The sequence below is a fragment of the Microcebus murinus genome, chromosome 21, assembly GCF_040939455.1.
Source record: "Microcebus murinus isolate Inina chromosome 21, M.murinus_Inina_mat1.0, whole genome shotgun sequence".
NCBI classification, from domain to species: Eukaryota; Metazoa; Chordata; class Mammalia; order Primates; family Cheirogaleidae; genus Microcebus; species Microcebus murinus.
Genome location: NC_134124.1, coordinates 29821187 through 29845739, shown reverse-complemented (window position 1 = coordinate 29845739; position 24553 = coordinate 29821187). Strand labels below are relative to the sequence as shown.

The window sequence follows — 24553 nt, the reverse complement described above, 5'->3', positions numbered from 1 at the left end:
CCCATTACATAATAGGGCCTCTTGGGCAAATTCCATAACTGGTCTCTTTAGTCATACAGTCAAAAAACAAACAACAAAATAATATGGTACTGGCATAAAGGCAGTCATACAGGCCAATGGAATAAGATAGAGAGCCCAGAAATAAACTCTGACAGCTATGGACAAATAATTTTCAACAAGGATGCCAAGACCACTCAATGGAGAAAGGATGGGTCTTTTCAACAAATGGTGTTGAGAAACTGGATATCCACATGCAAAAGAATGAAGTTGGACCCTTACCACATGCAAAAACTAACTCAACATGGATCAAAGACCTAAATATAAGAGCTAAAACTATAAAATTCTTAGAAGAAAATATGATAGGAAAGACTTGTGATATTGGATTTGGCAATGCTTTCTTGGATATGATGCCAAAAGCACAGGCAATGAAAGAAAACATAAATACATTGGATGTCATAAAAATTAAAGTCAACATTGTGAAAAGGCAACACATAGAATGAAAGAAAATATTTACAAACTATAGATCTGACAAGGGATTAAGATCTAGAATATTTGAAGAACCCTTACAGCTCAAATCCCCCCCCAAAAAAAACATCAGCAAAATCCAATTTCAAGAATGGGCAAAAGAATCCTTACATAGACATTTCTCCAAAGAAGATACACAAATAGCCAATAAAGACATGAAATGACACTCAACATCAATAATCATTAGGGAAATACAAATCAAAACCACAATGAGATACCACTTTACACTAGGATAGCTATTTCCAAACAATACAAAATAAAACAACAAATGTTGATGAGGATGTGGAGAAACTGGAATCCTTGTAAATTGCTGGTAGAATTTTAAAATGGTGCAGCCATTGTGGAAAATGAAATGATGGTTTTTCAAAAAAAATAATCATAGAATTACTATGTAATCCAACAATTCCACCTTTGGGTGTATGCCTAAAAGTATTAAAAAGCAAGAACCCAGATCTTGGTACACTCATGTTTATAGCAGCATTGTTCACGGTAACCAAAACATAATCAAAGCAAGTATTCATCAAGTAGATAAATAAAATATACATGCAATGGAATATTATTTGACCTTAACAAGGAAGGCAATTCTAGCACATGCTACAACATGGATGAACCTTGAAGACTTTATGCTAAGTAAAATAAGGCAGTCATGAAAGAAAAAATACTATATGATTCCACCTATATGAAGTGGAATTACAGTAGTCAAATTCATAGAGATAGAAATTAGAAGAGTAGTTGATAGACACTGGGATAATGGGAGGTTAGTGTTTAATGGGTAAGAAGTTTCAGTTTGGGAAGACGAAAAAGTTCTGGAGATAGATGGTTGCATAACTACGTGAGAAAGTGTACTTATTGTCATTGACTATATACCTAAAAATGCATAAATGGTAAATTTAATGTTATTTATATTTTACCATAAGAAAACAAGTAAAAACCTTACAAGCAAGCAAATTCATTTAAGACCAGTTAAACTCTTCTGAATCATCCAATTTAACACTGATCTCCATCTGCCTGTCCTTAAGTAAACCTCAGACTTAGAATCTTAAATTAGGGGCAGGTGGGATAAAGAAGGCAGGCTGTGTTTGTTGTTGGTTGGTTGTTTTTATTGTTTTTATTGTAGTTCTCCTCCTATCCTGTTCTAGTTTTAGATTTCTAGAATTAAAGTTTAGAAGGAGGGATGAAAGGGATATCAGAGTTTATGTAATGGAACACGTCAGCTGATCCTAATGAAAGAGAGACATTCTGGCTTGGTCTGGTCTGCCTACTGCTGGTGGCCTTGGCTGGTAGTATGTGGATTCCACGTGTGGCAAGGTGTCCCAAGATCACTGGCTTGGCTTGGCTCCCACTGAAGCCCTGTGGTGAGACTGCTGATTCTATAACTTAGCGAATATCTTAGGCAGGGGAGTGAAATGCCAGGCTACCTTTAATGTTGGCTATAATTTATTTTCAAATACATCAGTATAGACAGTGGACTATAATAGCTTGTGCACTGAATACTCTCTCTCAGAAAAGTTAGTTTACATTTGATCTAGTCTAATCAGAAATGCATAGTCCAGTGGGGGATAGCTAGCATTTGAAGATTTCAATCAGGGATCTACAGATGGCTCAGACAAGCATTTTAAATATCCCTGTCTAAATCTTTACTAGAGGACTTATTAACTAGGATAAGGTATATGACAATAATTTTTCATTTCTGAAGAGTAGAATTTAAAATATGGGAATGACTAAAACATCTGTCCTTGCATAAACAGGGTGAAGCACAGTGAATCTGACTGCCCTTGAAACCTAACATCTTTAGAGAAATATTTTTAGTCCTGGCATGCTATACTCACTCTTGCCCCTCACCCCATCTCAAACTCACTGGAGGATTTTGTTATCTGATTTAACTAGAAACTTAGCTGATCATGCCATCAGAATGTTGTTGTAAACTCTCATGCAACCAGTTGTCAAAATACCTAATAGCCAAAGAATAGGGATTCCCAGAGCTTACAGAAAGAGGTCAAATGCTCCATTTTTGTGTCTGCTTGCTAAAAAATGTTTGCATGAGTTGCAGAATTTGTCCCAGGCACTTAGTAGGTGCATATTAATGTTTGTGGAATAAATAAATTGCAAGAACCCTAAAAGACCTATATTTCTCATTTGCAAAAGAGGAAATGAGGCCTGACTAGGAATTGAGCAATCAGGAAAATTGATTTGTAAATGGGAATCTAATACACAAGAAAAACTGGATATGGATAGCTAGCCAAATGAATAATAAATAGATAAATGAATGAATTAATTATTTCCATGTCTGTTTATAATGGTTAAAGGGTTCATCTACCATTCTCTTTACATTCTTAACCTCTCCTTGGAGTTGGGAATAATGCACCCTCTTGTAGCACATTCCAGGGGACACCAAGTTAAGTGTCTCCCTTGAGCCCAATTACACCCTCTTCCAAATAGGAACCCTGTTACTCTCATGGAGTTGTAGAATCTCAGAGGGATAGCAGCTGCAGAAGCAGCTGTAATATTGAATAGAACCTTAAGTAAATAGCTTAGAAGGCCAGTGAACAATGAATTATAATAAACCAACTATAATTAGTAATAAAAGCCTTAAAATAACTGTACTCATGAGATAGTATTGGTCATATCCTTGCTGTGTTCTGGAAATAATAGAATAATTTTTTTCACCCAGTGTAACTACAATGGTAATTAAAAGCTGATTTAGGATCAAAGGCAACCTAAAGGTTATAAATGTAAGTAGCTAGCTCTGAAAGTATAAGTAGCTTGTTCATGTTCACATATTCACATTTAGAAGAAAAAGTGGGAAGGGGCTTTTGGTGCCTGCTTTAGGAAAAAAGAGAAAAAAAAGCTGAGCAAAATCAGCTAATAAGTGAAGCAAATCACTCAATCTATACAAAAGTATTTTTTATGCCTAAAATATACTGGGGGAGAGCAGACACAAGTTGGCATTAGAAAAAAAAAAAAAAAAAAAAAAAAAAACGGCTGTTTATACTGTGTTTTCTATCTGGAAAGGAAAAGTTTTCCTGGCTACTCTCCATGATATAAGATATGAAAGAAATTTGGAAATAGTAGTGAACACTAAAAGCAAAAGTAGTTGGATGAGACTTCCAACAGTTTCTAGCAAGGAATAGAAACTTTCTGGGCCTAAATAAATCTAACCTTTTACTGTAAGGTATGTATATCTATTTATTTATTTTTAGGGGGGTTATGTCCTTTTATTTAGAAATACTTAATATGGATTCAAATGGATTAACATTATCAAATAATCACACACATCTAACTGTAATGATTTCAATACAGTTTGATGGAATAAGAAAATAAAAATCATTAAAAAGTATATTTAACGTTAAAAATATTTAAAGCTTCTCATTTATTTATTGACTACTACAAAATTTTCATTCTTTAGGATTGGAAATTTCTAGGATCACCACAGGTACCATGGAGTATATTTTTAAAAGGCAAAAGCTAAGCAATTGGAAACTACAAAATTAAAAAATCAAAGTTATTTTCATATTTATAGTATATGAAAATAAGTCTCATATCCAATAATCCAGTACTTAATATATTAAAGATTATGTTTTTGAAATAAACTTATCACTGACCTTCCTGTTGGAAGTACACTATAGAATACAAAATGTTTTCAAAATGGTATCCCAAAGTATAGGAGCACCTTATTAACACTAAAAAATATGCCTTTTAGGGTTGTAATAATGATTTAAAAACAATTATCAATGAGGCATATTTGTTGCTAATCACTCTTCTGTTAATATGCTCTTCCTGTTGGAGGACTCCTTTCCATCCTCTTCTTCACTGGTTCTTTTGCACCTTCGCATGTGTTAAGATGTGAGCCTCCAGGTTATTTGAGTGAACAAACCTCTTGCTGCAGCCTTCAAAGGGACATATGAAACACTTCTTCCTAGTGTGGATGTGTACGTGTTTACCCAAATTGAAGTCCAGGGAAAAGCGCTATCCGCACCCTTCAAAAGTGCACTGAAATGGCTTCTCTCCCGTATGAAGCAGAAAATGCCTCTTTAGTTTGGAGCTCTCAGCAAACGCCTTCCCGCATTCCTCACACACGTGGTCTCAGGAAGCATGAATGCAGAGTGTGCTTTTTCAGGGCAGCTCTGTTCCTCAACCTTCGTGGGCAACCATTCTGACGACAAGCAATGGTCTTTGGAGAATCATATTCTTTATTTTGGGGAAGCTTCTTTCTAGAAAATTCTGTGAGCTGTTCAGGATCTGATAAGTCAGTGCCAGGTATTCCTTCAGGTGGAGGCTTCTTGCCTGTCATGTACTCAGAATACCCCAGTGAATTCTCTCCAACAATCTCTTGGGGAAGCTCTTGTTTTGCCCCTTGTTTCATGCACTCTAAGGAACACTACAGAAAGGAGCTTGCTTCAAGAACCTGTTGAGAAAGCTCTTGTTCTGATCCTTCCTTTAGGTATTCAAAGGATTTAAAAAGTGAGCCCTCTTCCAGGATGCGTTCAGAAAACTCACCTCTCATTATTCATTCTATCTAACAGTCTCAGAAGGCATCATCTTCGAGAGCTGGAGGGCTGGTCTCAGAGCACACATCATCATCATGCAAGGCCCATGCTGTGCTGAGAGATTCCATTTCTGCCGGCTGGGCTGGACTGGGCTTGGCTTGCCTTGGTGTAGCCCTCCTGAGGGCTTTTTCACACAAGCCTTTTGGCCACTTATCTTTGCCTTTTCTTCAGTTGCTGGCTCATGTTGTCCTGCTTCTTTCTTGAAGGTTTGCACCAGGATATATTTATCACTTCCAGGTAGTAATGATCTGGGTAAGTCGTCATCAGCAAACATCTGCTCTGCTGGACTTTAAATTCTATGAGGGTCAAGGTTTCATCTGTTTTGTTCCCCACATGTCCCAGCTCTTAGTCTGTGCCACCCACGGTATGCCCAAGTACCTGCTACTTCATTTCTTCCCCAGCACACCGGTATATCTATTAATCATTATACTTTTCTCATGGTCTCATAATCATTTATTATGGTAGATTAAAATTTTGTTTATTTGATAAAATCATCATCTCCAGATAAAAGCAGAAAACCACACCAGAGAGGATATATCAAAATCATTAAGGGCAATGTTAAAAATTTTTTTGTATTAGATTTGGATGAGCATATTATTAACAGGGGGTCTTCAAGGGAAACACACAGTGTGATCCCGTATAGTTAGTACTGGAAATAGTGAGCAAAACAAAGACAGACTTGCCCTCATGGAGTTTACAGCTGAAGAAACAGACATTAATCAATTAGTGACACAGGTACATGTAAAATGACAATAAAGGTAAGTGCTATGAAGGGGAAGTAAAGGCAGTCATGAAAAGCATAGGACGGAAGAATGAACTTAGTCTTGGTAGGGTGGAGAGGTAGTTAGAGGATCAATCTTTGAAGAAGAAGCCTTTGGGATGTGAAGGATGACCACTCAACTGGGTGAAGGGCCCATGTGGCCCTTAACAGAGTTAATTCTGTCTGTGCAAAAACGTTCTATGGTTAAAGGTGACAAGGTACATAAGAGAAACCAACAAAGCTATTTTTTCTTGCAAGAAATGTATTTTGCAGATTTTTAGATTGTCAAGCAAGAATGGCACAACTATGACATGAGTATTTCCCCTTGCCTCTTCTATGGTGCTGGCATCCTTTCATGATTAAGACATAGCCCCAGAATCCTTCTATACACAACACTCTAGGAATTCACCAAGGCAAGCAGCAACCTCTTTGTTAACCCTTATCATAAAGGGAAGGAATCGAGTCTTTATTAATCTGAATGTCCCCAGGGTCCAAGTTCCTTTCATGTGATAGGTCCTCAATAAACATGGAATGACACAAAGCATGAAGGAACATCAAAAACTAGGACAGTGATGAGATAATGAGACTGTGAATTATTCACTCATTTGTTAAAAAATATTATTGAGCACCTACCAACAAGCATTTGTTTTTTTTTATTCCTACAGGTAGTCACAATCAAGACAGAAGTCTTTAATCACATGACATTTACATGTTTATGGGATCAAAAGAGATCATAATAAAGTAATTAAACCAACAGACAAAAATAATAGGTCATGATAGATGATGTTATAAAGGCAATAAGTGCAGTGATGAGAGAATAACATATGCTAGTCAAACAAGTCCTCTCTAATTAGATGATATCTAAGCTGAGATGTGAATGAAGGATGACAATGGGTCCACTTTGGGAGGCACAGGTGAAGAGCAGCCAGACACAGACATTTCAGTTTGAAGAAGGGCTGGAATATTCCAGGAGGAGAGAGAGACTCATTCATGCTAGCTGGAGAGTGCTTAGCAAGCGGGAGAGAGGCAGCCCATGTGGGATGGAGAGTCGTGCGAGAGCAAAATCATGCAGGGCTGTCTAGGGCAAGGTAAAGAGTTTAGATTTTCTTCTGCAACCAAGGGGAAGTGAATAAAGGTTGTTAGGCAGGGGAGTAGCTAGCAACCCTGGTTGCAGATTTTATAGAGATTTTTTCCAAATGTTTGGTGGAGAAGAACTGGAGTGCTGAGGGCAAGCATGGCAGCAGGAAGATACACTCAACAGCAATGATCACATGGCTCGAAAATAGAGAAAATGTCTCTCTGTCTTGGCTATGAAGGAGAAATGAAATAAAGCAGAATAAATACATCAGCCTAGGAGAGTGGAAAATGAAACAGTTGACAAAAAGATTATGGCGCGATCATGTTATCTAACAGAAACAAAATAAAGAACGAATGAACAAATGAATGAGTGAATTAAATCCAAACAACCCAGACTGAGGCATTTGTACAAGAATTTATGGGTAGCCCAGAGCATACCTATCTTTGAACAGGATCCTTTGATTTGAAATATAATTTGTAACATGAACATGTTACAAATTATATCTGCTTGCAGAATATCTGCTTGCAGAATATCGAAACCTACCTCTATTTCCCATTCTGTTAGGCAAATATTTTCATGTTATATAGGCATATTGCTTTGAAAGCAACATTTTTCTATTATCTGACATCAGAAATGTGTATGCCTCAGATTAATTTTTTGCCTAAACTCCAAAGGAAACCCTTCTAATGATATTCTGATAGATGTCAAGGACCATATTGTTTAAATTCATTCCATTTGTGACAACTGGTGCTCACTTCTCTTCTCCATGAAGATGCAATTTCTGCTTGTGGCCTTCAGATTCGTCACACCGACCTATCCACTGTCATGATTTGACCTTGCTCCCTGGTTTTTGACCTTGGTCTCTTGACCTCTCCCATTTCTCGTTCTCTCCCATTTGACCTCTCCCATTTCTTGTACTCTTTTTGGCTTCTAACCTGTTTCTCATTAGCAGGCACTAATGAGCATTCTGGTTAAAGTAGAAAGAAGACCTTGTCACGCCTCTATCTCTCTTGGAATTTATGCAATGCCAGGCCTGACTTCCAACCCAAAGAAAAGTGAGATCAAAATTTGTGTACAGACTTGTCATCACAAAAATAAAAAGTTGTGCTTTGCATACATCTTCCTGACTGAGCAAGAGCCCCGTATCATTTGAGTCAAATTTCTATCTTTTTCACTGTATCCTACACAGAGTCACTAAAACAATAGGAGTACTCAAAAACACATTTAGAGTATATAGTGTATTTCAGACACTGCTGCATGTTTTCCATGTTTTCTGATTCATTCTTTATAACAAACTCATTGGATGGGTTCTATTTTTATTCCCATTTTACAAGTTGAGAAACTGTAATTTGAAGATGTTAAATAGCTTGCTGAGATTATACAGTTAGAAAACTAATAAAGTTAGGATTTATCTCAGGCCTGTATTGTTCTAAATCCCTCACCCTTAGTAACTAGCTGAAGTGTCTTCCAAGAAAGTGAAACACTTATTCTTCCATGCTATAGTCTATGCTTTATTCTAGTGTTTAAAAGAGATTAAATTCATGTCATGATAAGAAAATAGAATATTTTAAGTGAAAAAAGCTTCATGTATGAGTTGAAAATTTAATTATTATTATACCAGCTTATCTAGACAAAAAGATTTAAAATATTAAAAACAACATTAATTTTCTCTACAGATTATTTTAGGATTGACATAATATCAAACAGCAGGGCAGCCAGGCAAATTCTAAGTTACCAATTCTTTCAGACTTGTCTAAAGCCCAAGTTATACCTTAATATATTCAACTGAATTTTAGTGTCAGAGATAATTTTTCTCACTCCTGAGTGAATTATCTTTTATTCTGTCTCTAAACAGGAGGGAAAAATGTGTATTTCCAAACAAGATGTTGTAAAATTTGCAGAATATCGAAAATTCTGCTTCAAGGCTAGAAAACTCAGTTTCTTTAATAATTCAAACCTCTGTCTTCCTAGGTGGGCTTTGCAATTGCAATGAAAAGTTAGGGGCATGAGACTGCCTTCCCCAGGAAGCAAACTCTTCTTAGCATACCGATCAGAACATTTTCCTCTTTGTCTTCAATAGATCAATAATACTGAGGCTGCCAAAGTATCTGTCCAACAGAGGACTCCATTTCAGAATTCACCTGTGAAATGTCTTCAAACACAGCAGCCGATATTATCTGCAACTCATCAATTTCTTGGCTCTTCTCACCATAGCTTACCTGTATCTAATATCAATAGTTCTTATTCTAAGTCTTTTACATTATGGCAATTTCCTTTGAGATTATATTTCAGTAAGTAAATGCTCTTTGGGAACTATTTAATTTTTCCTCAGCTTGTTCTTTTTTTCTAGCTCATCCACATTTGCCCCCCAAATTCCCATAGACTTGTCTTTTTAGAGTTGAAATATCTGCTTTATCATAAAGTTTATTCTCTACAGGCATGAACAAGCAAAATCAAAATGAAAGGAATGAACTAGAACACCAAAAAGAAACACACACACACAGAGCTGCAAATCTGTAGAAAGCATGCATACACATATGCACTCTATTTTGTATTGAAAACAAAGGGAGAAAGAACAAAAAAGAGCATCAAAACCCCACAAAATGTACAGAATGTCTCATGTTATAGGTTCAAAAGTTATAGGTTATAGGTTCAAAAGTTAGACATTCCAAAATGTTTATTAAAAAGTGATAGAAACAATAATAAAAAATAATAAATTCCTTTTAGTTGTAGGATTATTTAGAATTTTCAGAGTGCTGTTACATATGTTATCTGACTGCCTTTTTGAAACTTGAACAAATCTAATGCAATGTATAATTTGCCTCAGTACTATGTCATGTTTCTATTTTATGGAAGAAAACTGTAAATAAGGTTAGATGTGCAAAAAAGCAAAACAAACTGCTCACTAAATAGAGAAGAGACATCCATGAAGATGGCAAAGACAGTTGAGTTTCAAAAAAGCACATAATTAACTATGGCTTGGAACTTTTCCAAAATCTCATTCACCAACTGGCTAACACTTAGGCTGAAACACGCTGGGTGACAGGAAGAACTCTCGGGGTGAGAGCCACCCGCTCCAAGACAGTCAGCCTCATGAGAACACATCAGGGCTCCCTTTAATATGAACGCTCTTCATTCATTGCAATATATATAAATCAAAGGCTCAATACCCTTTACTATAGCAACAAAGAAAATAAAACACCTAGAAATATACTTGAGGAGGTAAAAGACCTCTACAGGGAGAACTATGAAACATTGATGAAGAAAATAGCAGAGGATGTAAACAGGTAGAAAACCATACCATGCTTATGGGGTAAAAGAATCAACATTGTTAAAATGTCTATACTACCCAAAGGGATCCACAGATTCAATGCAATTCCTATTAAAATACCAACATCATTTCTCACAGATCTAGAAAAAATAATTCTACACTTCATATGGAGCCAGAGAAGACCTCATATAGCAAAAGCAATCTTAAGCAAAAAGAACAAATTGGGAGGCATCAATTTATCAGACTTTAAGCTACACTCAAGGCTATAGTAATGAAAATAGCATGGTATTGGCACAAGAATAGAGATATAGACCAATGGAACAGAGCTGAGAACCCAGATATAAAACCATACTCGTATAGCCATCTAATCTTTGACAAACCAGACAAAAACACTCACTGGGGAAAAGAATCCTTATTTAATAAACAGTGCTGGGAAAATTGGATAGCCACACGTAGCAGACTGAAACAGGTTCTGCACCTTTCACTTCTCACAAAAATCAACTCATGGTGGATAACAGATTTAAACCTAAGGCATGAAACTATAAGAATTCCAGAATAAAATATTGGAAAAACTCTATGGACATTGGCCTAGGGAAAGAATTTATGAAGAAAACCGCAAAGGCAATCACAGCAACAACAAAAATAAATAAATGGGACCTGATCAAATTAATAAGCTTCTACACAGCCAAGGAAACTGTCACAAGACAGAACTGACGACCTACAGAATAGGGGAAAATATTCACATGCTACACATCTGATAAAGGGCTGATAACTAGAATCTATATAAAACTCAGGAAAATTAGCAAGAAAAAATCAAACAACCCCATTAAAAAGTGGACAATGGACATGAATAGAAACTTTTCCAGTGAAGACAGACTAATGGCCAACAAACATATGAAGAAATGCTCAACATCTCTCATCATCAGGGAAATGCAAAGCAACACCACAATGAGATATCACTTAATTCCAGTGAGAATGGCTTTTATCAACAAGTCCCAAAGCAACACATGTTGGCGTGCATGCAGAGAGATAGGAACACTCACACACTGCTGATAGGACTGCAAACTATTACAACCTTTGTGGAAAGTAATATGGAGATGCCTCAAAGCTACAGGTAGAACTACCATTTGATCCCTCAATCTCATTACTGGGCATCTACCCAAAGGAACAAAAGACATTCAATAAAAAAGACATCTGCACTAGAATGTTAATAGCAGCACAATCCACAATTGCAAAAATGTGGAAAAAATCCAAGTGCCCACCAATACATAAATGGATTAATAAAATGTGGTATATATATACCATATTCCATATATGGTGTATATATATATATATATATATATATATATATATATATATATATACCATACATATGGTAAATGTGGTATATGTGTATACCATATACCATATTCTGGCTTTCTACTCAGCCAGAAAAAAAAAAATGGTGATATAGCACCTCTTGTATTATCCTGGATACACCCGGAGCCCATTCTACTAAGTGAAATATCACAAGAATGGAAAAACAAACACTACATGTACTCACAGTCAAATTGGTATTAAATGACTTAACGGACCGACAATTAAGTGCACATATAGTAGTAACATTCATTGGGTGTCAGGCAGGTGGGAGGGGGGAGAAGGGGATGAGTATATACACACCTAATGGGCGCATTGTACACCATCTGGGGGATGACATGCTTGAAGCTCAGACTCAGGTGGGGCAAAGACAATATATGTAATCTAAATATTCATACCCCCATAATATACTTAAATAATAAAAAAAAAGAACAAAAGAAAATGGTACCTCATCATGTGCTCATTTAATAGAATAGCCAAGTCAGGATGGTTGCTTAGATTGAAAATCAAAGAAAAACATCACACTAGTAAAAAATGTGAACATATGAAATTGAAAATTGATGGAGTGGTAGATGTTGGATTTTATATCTAGATCTATTTATGGATATTGATCTAACTTTTTAAGCTTTCTGTTATCATTAGTTCACAGTCATTTAAACAACTTTCCTTAAACACTTATATGTAAGGCACCGGTGTTCAAAAAATGAATAAGACAATAAGACACTGTCTTCCTCAGCAAGCAGCTCCTGGCTTGGAGATGAAATCAATGAGAAAGAAGAATTATGAAAAGTGGTAAATTGAGACTGTAGTGAGGGGCCTGGATATCTAACTTGGCCTGGGAGGAAAGAAGAGCAGCTGTTTGTTTTTTGATAAATTCATGTATTATTTTTTTTTCATGTTTGTGAGTAGCAAGAAAGGTTAGAATCCTGACTAAGAACAAGAAAAATACCAAAGGAGGCTACTGTTGATTTGCATATTCACTGAGGAGCAAGAATCCACAGGCGCTTTGATTGGGTGAACACAGTAGCGACTCTTTATGTTTAGGACACATGTGCTGTCATTCTTGGGGATTACCTACAGAAGAGTTTCAACAGGGGGCTGCTCTCAAAACACCACACAGAGCCGTCTGGATGTCTTCGTTGAATCTGGAAGACAGGAAAAGCATCGGTTAAAGCTATCAGCTTATGACACAAAGGTGGCGCTGAGAATAAGTGATAGGAAATATCCACACCACAAAGATCTGCCCACCAAACGCAGAGAATGCCAAGGACAGAGGTGGATTAGTGGGTTTATCTCAGAAGTGACAGGTTTCTGCATTTCAGAAGCATCATGCTGGAGTGGGTGATGGAAGAGCTTTATATGAATAAAACCAAGATCCCCATTCACCGGGAAACCTTGGGTTTCTTTTTTGATCTAAACCCAGTTTGGAAATCCTAGATTAACCCGATAGAGCCAGTTTTTCTTCAGTCTCAGTTGCTGCTTCCATGAGGATTTGAGGAAATTCTGAAATGCAACGCCTGTCACTATAACCATTAACAAACATGATATAAAAATAAAGACAAAAGGCTTTACAAAGCAGAGAAAAAAATCAAAAAACAACAACAAAAAAAACCTTTTCAGCTTTTAATAGTTTCGCTTTCCTCCTAAAGGTCACACAGCTATTTTTATGTCTCTCTGTCGAGGAGCTGTATTCATTTCATCATTTAGACAGAGATAATCAGAAAGTCATTATTTGTCTTAGGTTTGGTCTTAATTCCGTTCATTGAAAAGGAATGCAATCGGCAAGCATTGTGAAAGCTGCAGAAAAAAAACACCGCGTACTGTGTCATCTCATGAGTCTGCCTTTCTGTTGGGTGCAGTCTGCCTTGAGAGTCTTAGAGAATTGACAACATACCACAGTCGTACACTTGTGAATTTCTTTTAATGTCGGTAGCACAAGTTAAAACAACCATCACAACAAAATTACACTTAGGCCTTTTTCAAGCATAGGCATGAGAATAAAGGTGACAGGACAATATTTAGGAATATGCACAAATGTAGAGAAACCTGATGATTTTATCAGGTTCCTGAATTGCTTTGGGACTTTTTTTTTACTGAGTTCCAACAGGCAATCAGATGAAAACTGTCAATTGTGATAATTGGAAAATACCTACTTAGTGAAATCTGATGTTGGAACTCTAAAATGTTTCTCACTCTACCTGCATTAGAGTTTCTGGAACTGCACTCACAAGATAAACACATTGGAAATGGAATGGCAGATGTTTCGGCCTCTATTTCCAAGGTGACTGTACTAACTGCTAATTTTTAATGAATATCAGCTCCGTGGAGCTTTGTTTTTTGGGCCTTGTTTTCCAAGAAAAAACCTAAAACCCTCTGCAGAACTCTGTTTTGATGAGCATGATAGTTCGCTTTGCCTCTGAAAAGAAAATAACAATAATTAAGCACTTAAAGCATCTACAAATGAGACTATTTTTTCTCCTTCTTAAAAAATATCGTCAGGCTCTTTGTAAACAGGACTTAATTAATATAACTGGTTTCATCATAATTATCAACCTCTTAGGACAAATTTTTGTACTCTTGATGAACAATGTGCACAGAATTCCCTAAGTCGTAACTATGGAGAAAATTACTGGTCACCAGTGTTTACCAAATGGCACTGTAAAGAAGTCTTAAACTCATTTGAATGACAGGTTTCATTTACCAGAAGATATTAAAATCCTGTCAATGTGATTTCCATCAAGAAGGTTTTCACTGAAATAATAAAAAATGAATGAAGGAAATCAAATATAGTCATCTAGTTAAATATTCATTTTGTAATCTTTAGGGAACTGTTTATGATACTTTGAACACCTGGCCTTCACTAGAGAGCACTGTCTGATTTGAAACTTGTTTTCGTGCCATAGCAAATTCCAAGAGGGCTACTAGTTTAGCCCATTATTAGGAAAAAGCTAAAATAACAAAGTGTCCTTCTGAATCCAGCAGTAAAGGAACAAACCTTTGAATCCAGGGGAAAAAAAAAAAAAATTCCTGAATAGTCCTTTCAATGCCTGGGCCAAACAAGGGGCCCAGGAGGAAAGTGAAGTTCCCTTGGTGAAAAATTTAAGGAGACACACTCAGGCCCTGACCCCACACTTTTGTGAAGCCGAGACAAAGGGCTTCCTTCGATTGTACACCCTGGGCAGCTCATTTACTTCACTCTGGTTCCGCCCCTGAGTCCTCTGGCACTTGTGGTAATGGCACTTAATTTCAAAGTTTTATTGATAAACATTGAAAAAAAATAAAAAAATTTTTTCCTCTGTTTGATAGAATTCTAGTATTATATGTTCTCTGCAGTCACAACTTAAATGAGAATATGAATTTTGACAAATAGAGTTATATTCATATTTATAATTTAATGCATTATGCTATCAAAGTATATATATAAATAGATATAATCAAATAACATAATACTTTAAATTTATATATAATTTAATGACTTATGTTATTAACAGAATAACACATACATGCTCACATACCCATAGATCCATAAATAGCATAATAGTAACAGGGCATTAAATTAAACTTATAAAGCACCTAGCAAGGCATCAACTTGTGGAAGCTCAAGGAAGAATAGCTATTATTATGGTAAATTATAAACCTATGTACTGAATGCTATTTTATTAATAATATAAATAATAGTTTAAAAAATGTCTTACTTGGATTATCTTAATTTATTAGTTATCTCTTTCACCATCCTATCAGTGTGAAGAGAATAGGCAAAAGAAGAGTTAATAAGCATCATCACCAATCTCCCCAGAAAGGCTAACTAGATTTGGGACTTTGGAGGTCCCAGTGAATTCACTAATATTTATAAAAACGGAACTGCATAGGGTATTAGGTATAAAGGGTGAGGAGGGGGAAATCACTGGGGGCGGTGGATTTTTCTGGCAATACAGATGAAGCGCTGAGAGGCTCAGTGTGGCAGAAGGTGCTGTCATACTGACACAGCCGAGGCACCTACTCCTCCCAATGGCCAGTCTGGGTTTCAGGGTCATGCTGGGAAACAGACTCAGAAGTTAAGATGAATACCCAGTATGCCTGAGCCAGACAGCAGTCTTTGTTGGAACCAACACATTTCTTTCTTTTCTTTTTTTTGTTTGAGACAGAGTGTCACTCACTCTGTTGCCTCAGTTAGAGTACCGTGGCATCAGCCTAGCTCACAGCAACCTCAAATTCCTGGGCTCAAGTAATCCTTCTGCCTCAGCCTCCCGAGTAGCTGGGACTACAGGCATGTGCCACCATGCTCGGCTAATTTTGTCTCTCTATATTTTTAGTTGTCCAGCTAATTTCTTTCTATTTTTAGTAGAGATGGGGTCTCACTCTTGCTCAGGCTGGTTTCGAACTCCTGACCTTGAGCAATCCACCTGCCTCAGCCCCCAGAGTGCTAGGATTACAGGGGTGAGCCACTGCGCCCAGCTGGCACCAACACATTTCTTAGGAGTTTGTAAGTTGACAAATAGAAACCAAGTCCCCCAAATGCTGTTCATGGTTGTACAACACAGATATCTTAGCCTACAGGTAATACCTTCTGATTTCAGCTATAAATGTACAGTTAAATACTGCTTAGAAATGCCTTCCCTTCATTTTCCCCCTCCATTTAGCTTTGCTAAACAAAAGATGATAATTTATCTACTCAAAAGAAATGCTTGTAGTCACAGATCTGTTTTCTATACACAGAGGCCAGGAACACTGAGAAACTTTTTTAAAAAACAAACAGGACATAGTTTGAAATAGGAAACATTATTGCTAGGCAATTTCAACTTGCCCTCTCCTTTCAGATAAATTTAACATATTTTATAAATTAAATCTATATAATTTTTTAAATGTATAAAACTGACCTTATTCTCATTCAATATATCATCACTAGCATTATTAGTGCTATATTCTATTAAATGTAAGATGTGCACACTATACTAATACTATATTTTGTGAACTAAAATAAAATCTTAAGGCTCACCCCCCACCGGCTGACTGAATGGACCCTTCTTGGCCAAAGGAATATCCTAAAACTAAATTGCCTGCCAGGAGGGAGGTCAGACATGTCTCATCATGGCCCCCTCCCTTCTTGGAGGCATCCTTTGTAATCCATTAACAGGCCTAAGGCTATGCAAGACAAACCCCAATTTATACAATTTATAATTGGTAATTGGTAATTAGTAATTGGTAAATGGAAATTTATAAAATAGGTCCTCAATTTATACAACAAATATACGTTTGGTGGCTTGTCTCTGATAAACAGCTTCTTATCTCAAAACATTCCAAATCTTTAGACAAAGCTTCCTCTTGTTAACCAATTACAAGTCAAGGAATCTTTAAACCCACCTATAACCTGTAAGTTCCCACCTTGAGATGACCCACCTTTTCAGGCCAGATCAATATATGCCTCCCACATATTGATTTATGACTTTACCTGTAACCCCTGCCTCCCTGAAATGTATAAAACCAAACTGTAACCCAGCCACACCGAGTCCACTTGCTCAAGGCTTCTTGGGAGTGGCTCCGGGTCACAATCCTGAAATTTGGCTCAGAATAAATCTCCTTAAAATTATTTTACAGAGATTGGCATTTTTTTCCATTAACATTACTAAAGAGGGAAAAATGGTGTCAGTTTAACTATCATATACCATTAATCAATCATAAGGTACACTTTTAATTTCAGAAATGTTGAAATACATACTTTATAATCAATGAAATACAGTAAATATTTTAGTGAAAAATTCAATTGAATATAGTTAATTATTATTAAAAATTATACTTTCATAATACTACATTATACAACTATAATACAACATTTTAAGGACATAGTTATGACATTACTTTAATTCCAATTTTTGGTTTTGTGTTTGTCATAGCTATGAAAACATACTTTACAGATGTCTATTTTTATGTATTTATATATATTCCCAAATGAAAGAAACATTGGATCATTTTTCAATAATAAAACATTTTTATGCAACCCACCCATTATGTGAAAGGTTTTGAGGTTGTACTTGCAAATTCTCATGAGGGAATTTTTACAAATAACTTTGTAAAAATTTTTTATAAATAACTTAGAAACACACTGAAGCCTCATAGTCCAAAGACTTTTTTATGTCAAGAGATTTAGGAGCTACAGTGTATTTTGTTACATGGGTGAATTATATAATGCTGAAGTCAGGGCTTTTAGTGTACCTGTCACCAGAATAGTGTACATTGTACCTGATAGGTAATGCAGGTTTGGTGATTCTGCATCTAAGTGTGTGTGTATGTGTGTGTGTGTGTGTCTGCATGCACTAGATTTATCCATGGGCTGCCAGTTCATTTTTTATAGCTGGGAATAAAAGAGAACATAGAGGAAAAAGAAAGAAAAATAACATAGAACATGACACAGAAAGAAGAGGAGAAGGAAGGGAAGGAAGGAGGGAGGAGGAGCAGGAGAAATAGGGGGAGGAGGAAGAGGAAGAAGGAATAGGTGGAGGAAGAAGAGGAGGGAAAGGAGAGAGAGGTTAGGGGAAAGGAGGGACGAGGGAGAAGGGGGAAAGAGAGGAGGAAAGAGAAGGGAAGATAAGTGGAAAGAAATATATTCTCAGGAGAGTGCAAAATCAATTATCATCTTGAAATAAATGTCATATGTAAAAGTTTTTAATTCTTTTCTATTTTGGACTTTAACCTTATAAAGCTAAAATTAATGGAAAAATTCAAAAGATGTTGGATGAATCTCTCTTGTTTATCTCAGGAAACCTTTTATTAAAGGCTAATCCAGAATACATATCACCGAAAACCTTTTCTAAGACCACTACGTAAGCATCAATTAATTTAATTATGCAATATTAAACATATATTAGGCAGAATGGGTGACAGAATTTCCTTCCTTCCTTTCCTTGCTTCCTTCCTCTGTTCCTTCCTTTCCTTCCGTCCCTTGTTCTTTTCCTTCCTTTTACTTGCCTGCCTGTCTTCTCTCTCTAGTGAAAAGGAAAGGTTGATTCTTAAAAGCAAATATTACATACAATGAATTGCCCTATACAATTTCTTCAGCTGGTTTTTGAAAATTAGTTTATTGAGAGTAAAATTGTGTCAAAAGATAATAAAATAAACTACTATAGTCATGCATACTACTATTATAGACCACACATACAATCAGGTTTCAAAGTATGTACTCTTTTTTGGTGCTAATATCCTAAACTGCTTTTTTATAAAAAGCACTCTTGACAATATAAATAATTAATTCATATTTTAATGTTGTTGTCTTTGCAATATATTTATCATAGCAAATTTGCAGTTTTGCTTTTTTCATTTTGGTGTTATTTATTTATTTCTTTGGCCAATGTAGTGGAACATTGCCGACGAGAACTGTTTGTAAAAATATGACCTTCCTCATTTTTTTTCCCAATGAGACAATGTAAAGAGAGGAACGCAAATAATCTAAACAATATTTAACACCTTTAGCATCTGTTAGAAAGCAAAAATGAAGACTAATGTTCTCCTAGATAGCTCATTCAATGTTTATCTTGATGACTAGAAAACAAGCAACCGAACAACCGTTGAACTGAATTACAATAAAATATACGTTTTTCACAGAGAGGAGCACAAAATCAGTTTTCATTTGGCATGCTAAGTATGCTATATTTGAACAGAATGTTACATATTCATTTCATTCATCATTTAAAGGCAGATAATCAGGAAGTCATTACGTGGCCTGCATTGGGCAGCTATTTGATTAGGGCATAATTGAGCACTCTGTAATTCAGCCAAAGCTGACAGGTTGGGAATGCATAATATCCATCTTAGGTACTTAGAATGTGGGGAAAACTATGGGGCAAATGGTGTTTGCTGATCAAAACTGGCCACTGGAATAAAAGAGAAAACCTAAAAAAAAAAAAAAAAAGTTTATATCTCTTTTTTCTTTTTTAAATTGTTTCTGTGCATTTAATTTTGCAACCAGCAATTTATAAATTTTAGTAACTCATATGAGAAAACATGCTCTCTGGCATCAGACTTCATGAAACATTTGGGGTCACGTTGGCTTCCCTCTACAGTGCTTCCAAATGACCGTTCACAGACTCTTAGACACGAAGGTGGTAAGTTAAGGCAAAGACCTGATTTTATCTAGGAGTTTATGAAGTGGGGAACTGGAGTTGGAAGTTAGAGTGCAAAAGTGGATGGTAAGGCAGAGAGAAGACTGGATAACAAGACAAGCTGCAGATATTCTTATTACACTTACAGTTGGTGGAAACAGTACATCATAGTATAAATGCTAGGCTGTGCACTGTCAGAACATCTACTTTGTAAAGCATTGCCAGTACATGTTAGACATGGCTTTCCACTGGTCTACTCAGTGTTTTCTGCTTGTCAAGTTCCTCTTCTACCTTTAGCCATCCTATCTAACATGAGGTTTCAATCCGGAAGGGAAGTCTATGATACTACATTCAAGAACATTCAAGAAGGGAAGTCTATGATACTACATTCAAGAACTTTATTAAGTTCAGAAATAAAACATATTTGGCTGGAGAGTTTGTACATAGTTGCTAATATTTATTATTTTATTTTTATTACATTAGTAACCGAATTAGTGATTTTAAGAGACAGGGCCATTTGTATCATTGATATTTGTATTAGTATTCTAGGGCAGCTGTAACAAAGTATCCACAAATTGAGTGGCTTAAAACAATGGAAATTTATTATCTCATAGTTCTGGAAGCTAGAATTCTGAAATCAAGGTGTTGTTAGCAGGGTTGGTTCCCTGTGAGGGCTCTAAAGAGGAACCTGCTAGCTTCTTGCAACAGCCAGCAGTCCATGGAGTTCCGTGACTTGCAGATTCATTACTCTAATCTCTGCCTCCATCTTCACATGGTATTCTTTCTGTGTCTTCACAAAGCTGTTTTCTCTTGAGGACAACACACATATTGGATGAGGGATCCACCCTACTTTAGTATGACCTCATCCTAACTAATCACGTCTTCGTCAATCCCATTTCCAAATAAGGTCACATTCTGAAGGTTAGGATTTCAACATATCTTTATGGGGGACACAATTCAATCCATACAGCATTGTTGAAACATGGTAATAACAAAAAACAGATTTTATTAACTTTTAGTTGATCTTATTACTATTCTAAAATTCTCTCTATAAAAGATACATTTTTATTGCCTACTATTGCCTATACCTGGAGAAAATCACACCTACTGCCCACTCATGATAGGCACTGCCTTGACTTGTTCAAAAGACATATTCAGACACCGGAAATATATGAGGAAAAGGATGTAAAGAATCTAAATTCTGGTGATCATGAAAGCAGAGTCAACCAAGGACATAGTGACAAATGCCTCAACCAAGAAATGAGGCCCTCCTCATGGCCTTTTATTAAATTACTCCCTTGCCACGCTATAGATTTTAAAAGGCACATGTTAATATTCAAATAAATATTGGTAGCAACCAGATATGGAGACACATGTGCTCCTGTGACCCGTATCGTATGGAATGCGGTAGAGTCTGGGAGGAGTTTGAATTGACAACAAAGCATGAAATCACAAGGGAAAGTTGTGAATGACAAAGAAAATGGAAATGCTGAATCCCATTGGTACAGTCTCCATAGTATATAGTATACTATAAGGGTGTAGCAGGATACTAAGATGGAAATTTCTGCAAAGAAGCTAAGAAAATCAATGGCAGATTTCAAAGTGAGGTTCTCAATAAAGACACCTATTTTCTAAAATAAATTTTTGTGAATCTATGTAATCAGCCTAAATGCCTTTATCCATTTAAAGGATCTGAAAATCCCAGGAGTATTTGTGACTCGGGTTTTTGAAGAGTAGTTGCTCTTTGATGAGTCCCACCTACACCAATGAGAAGGGCTGGGTGAAGTGACTCTCACTCCAAGCTTAGTGGAGAGATGTTTCAGTGAGACCATTTCAGGGCGCTGGATATGTGCCCTCCTCTCCCCTCCAGCTTAAATGCTATGAGGATTTGGGTCCGAATCACACATGAGAACTCCAGAGGTTGAGAAATGAGAATGGCTGATGCTAAATGCTGAGTCCAAGAGAGATGATGGCATAGAACAGCCTGCCCTCCTAGTGAGTTGGAGTAAACAGTGTGTGATTTGTCCTACAGATCAAAGGTGAACCACATGTATGAGAGAACCAACATGGATGTTCAGAAGAATTATCCAAGGAGCATTTAGAACAGAAAGTGTTGCTCAGTCAATAGAAACTGTAGGAATCACACATTCGCAGGGATTGAGGAAGAAACTGTAAAAGAAGCCTAGATTTTAAGCCTCAAGGAATCTGCAGGTGAGAGAAGCCAGTGGTGGTGGGCAGAGGAGAGTTTCTAGGAGAGTCCATAACACCTCAGGAGACAAAAGGATAGTTTTAAATTTCTGCCAGAACCAAGGAACATGAAGCCGTCTACTAATATATCAGTAAAATAAGAATTTCTTGTGTGTTATCTTCCCTCCTTCCCCCTCTCTACTCTCTCTCAACCTGGGGGAAGAGAGAGAAGATTCATTTTAATCAAATGTACCATTTTTATACGTTGGGGGGAATACATATTCTAATTTCTCAATGAAGACTGTGTTTGATAACTTTAAGTGACCATAGGATTTTTGATTAACCAAGAACAAGCAGAAAAGTCATGGTGCCTGCTTAAGTTTTCATAGAAGGGCTAGAGGAGAAGTAAACCCAATGAGCCAATTTAAATCAAAGTGAGACTCAAAGTTGCTATATGACTATATTCTGCTAATCCTGTTTGTTCAATGAGCTGATTACATTACTATTTTACTTCACCTTTTCTACTTGTCACTGCTCTATGGAAGGGATTGTGGACTAGAAATTGGTGGAGCTCCTTCTTGATACTTCTGTAAGTTGAAGTTGGTTGCTAATAATAGAGGCAGCTAGAGCAGGTAGACTAGATGGGAGGGAAAGCTGACTTCCATCTCTTTTAACTTCCCTATTGCTTAGATTCAATAACAACCACTTGGTGGATGAGGGTGCTTACAAAGGGAATGATCAGAATTTGGGTAAATTTTGTTGAGTATCCAGCTTGGAGAGCAGAAAAATATTTTAAATCCGCCTAGATGATTCTTCTCTTTGTATTCTAACCCCAGTCCTCCATGATTGATAATGCTTTTGCTATAACAGTTCTCTCATTTTTTTTACTTATATATAATGTTATCATGGTCACTATCTCAAAGAAAATGTTTTAACCATTTGAGTGTGCGTTTAGAGTTTTAAAGACTATCTTGTGATTAATACATACATAAAGTATAGACAAATATATTATTTTTAACCTCTCTTATTTTTTATGTATGATTTGTACAACTTAGTAGTTTTACAAATGCATTTTGGTTGTGGGTCAAGGACACCTTGAATTTAAGTGCCATAGTAAGTGCCAGGAAAATAGCACCTGCAGGAATCTAGAATACTGTCTGCCTAACTGGTGGTACAATAAATCAATATGCCAAAGACTGTAATAAAATTATACTGCTGAATATTTATTTTGAAAAGTGGATGTTATGGGTTGGATTTTTCCACCCAAAAATTATATGTTGAAGTCCTATTCTCCAGTACTTCAGAATGTGACCTTACTTAAAAATAGGATCTTTACAGAGATAATCAAAGTAAAATTAGGTTATAAGAGTGAGACTAATCAATATGATTGGTGTCCTTATAAAAAGGGGAAATATGGACACATGATTGGAAATTTTGGACATTTCCACAAAGAGGGAGAATGCCATGTGAAGACACGTAGGAACAAGAAGGTAATGTGATTGGAATGATACACCCATGAGTGAAGAAATGGCGAGGATTGTCAGTAAAGACTAGAAGCAAAATGGAGCAAGGAAGGATTCTCCCTTAAAGCCATCAAAGAAAGCATGTCTCTGCCAACACCTTGATTTCAGAATTCTAGCCTTCAAAATTATAAGACAGTGAATGTCTGCTGCTTTATGCCACCTGGTTTATTTTGTTATAGCAGTCCTAGCAAACTAATATAATGGGTTATTGAGGTGACGGAAGAGCCTAAATTGAAGATGGGGTTCAGAGAACACATAAGAATTTTGGAAAGAGAGTCTAGCTTATACAAATTTGGGAGAAAGATTATTGTTTTGAGTGGGGCCAGAGGAAGCAAAATGTGTTCAATAAAGGATCCTAAGATTTTCTGCATCACATGGGTTTTCTCTGTACAATATAATCTTAGATATTCAAGAGGTAACAACTACTAAAGTGGGGTTGGTGGAGGAGCATGAGTTGGATGGCGATAACACATTAAGTTCTCATAAAGCTATTAGGAAATACCAACCATTCTTGTATTTTATTATTATTACCTCTTTTGGTACCTTTTTGCCTTTTCAAATTAATTATAGGCCTCTGGGGTCAGAGAACATGTTTTATAATTCTTAAAATCCTCTATAAGATAGGAAATTTCTTTGCACATAGTAGGAGACTAATAAATTCAGAGTAAAGTGAGACTATCTTACTGGTGCAAGATTATATATTTAGGCCACACACACTTAAATCCTGTATAGGCAGCTACATACTCTCCATTACAAAAGACCAACTTCGTGCTATGTTTTTTTTTTAATCTACTGCATTTTAATTAGCTTTGATTAACAGTGCAAAGAGCTAAAGAAAAACAGGATCCATTTCTATTTTTTTAAAAGTCAGTATGCAGGGGATTTACATTCACTAGTCTAACTCTTTCACATATCACCAGCAGAATTGGGCCCCAAGCAATTTATTCATTTGTAGCCATAATAAATGACTCGGGGGATTGAAATGGTGAAAGAGTCTGTCATTTGAAGATTTGTAGTGATTGGTTACAATAGGAAAATGAATTCCACAAAGCCAACTAGAGTATGTATAATGAATTCATTGCTTCAGTTACCACAAAAACGAAATACCAAAAGGTTTAGTTCCCACATATAAAACAAAAATCACTGGTAATATCATGTGGAAAGCAAAAATATTGGGACAACTGAATACAGCAATAGTTATGCATGTAAAACA

At 36.3% G+C, this 24553-nt stretch overlaps 1 long non-coding RNA gene and 1 pseudogene across 1 annotated transcript in view; both read right to left on the bottom strand.

Moving 5' to 3' along the window:
* Positions 1-4227: 4227 nt before the first annotated feature.
* Positions 4228-5884, bottom strand: LOC105867122 (zinc finger protein 42 homolog; annotated as a pseudogene).
* Positions 5885-12239: 6355 nt separating this feature from the next.
* LOC109729976 (uncharacterized) overlaps positions 12240-24553 on the bottom strand; it is a 1977473-nt gene continuing 1965159 nt past the window's right edge. Inside the window, exon 9 of the long non-coding RNA XR_012913930.1 lies at positions 12240-12682. This is a non-coding gene — a long non-coding RNA (uncharacterized LOC109729976). The remainder of the gene's footprint in view (positions 12683-24553) is intronic.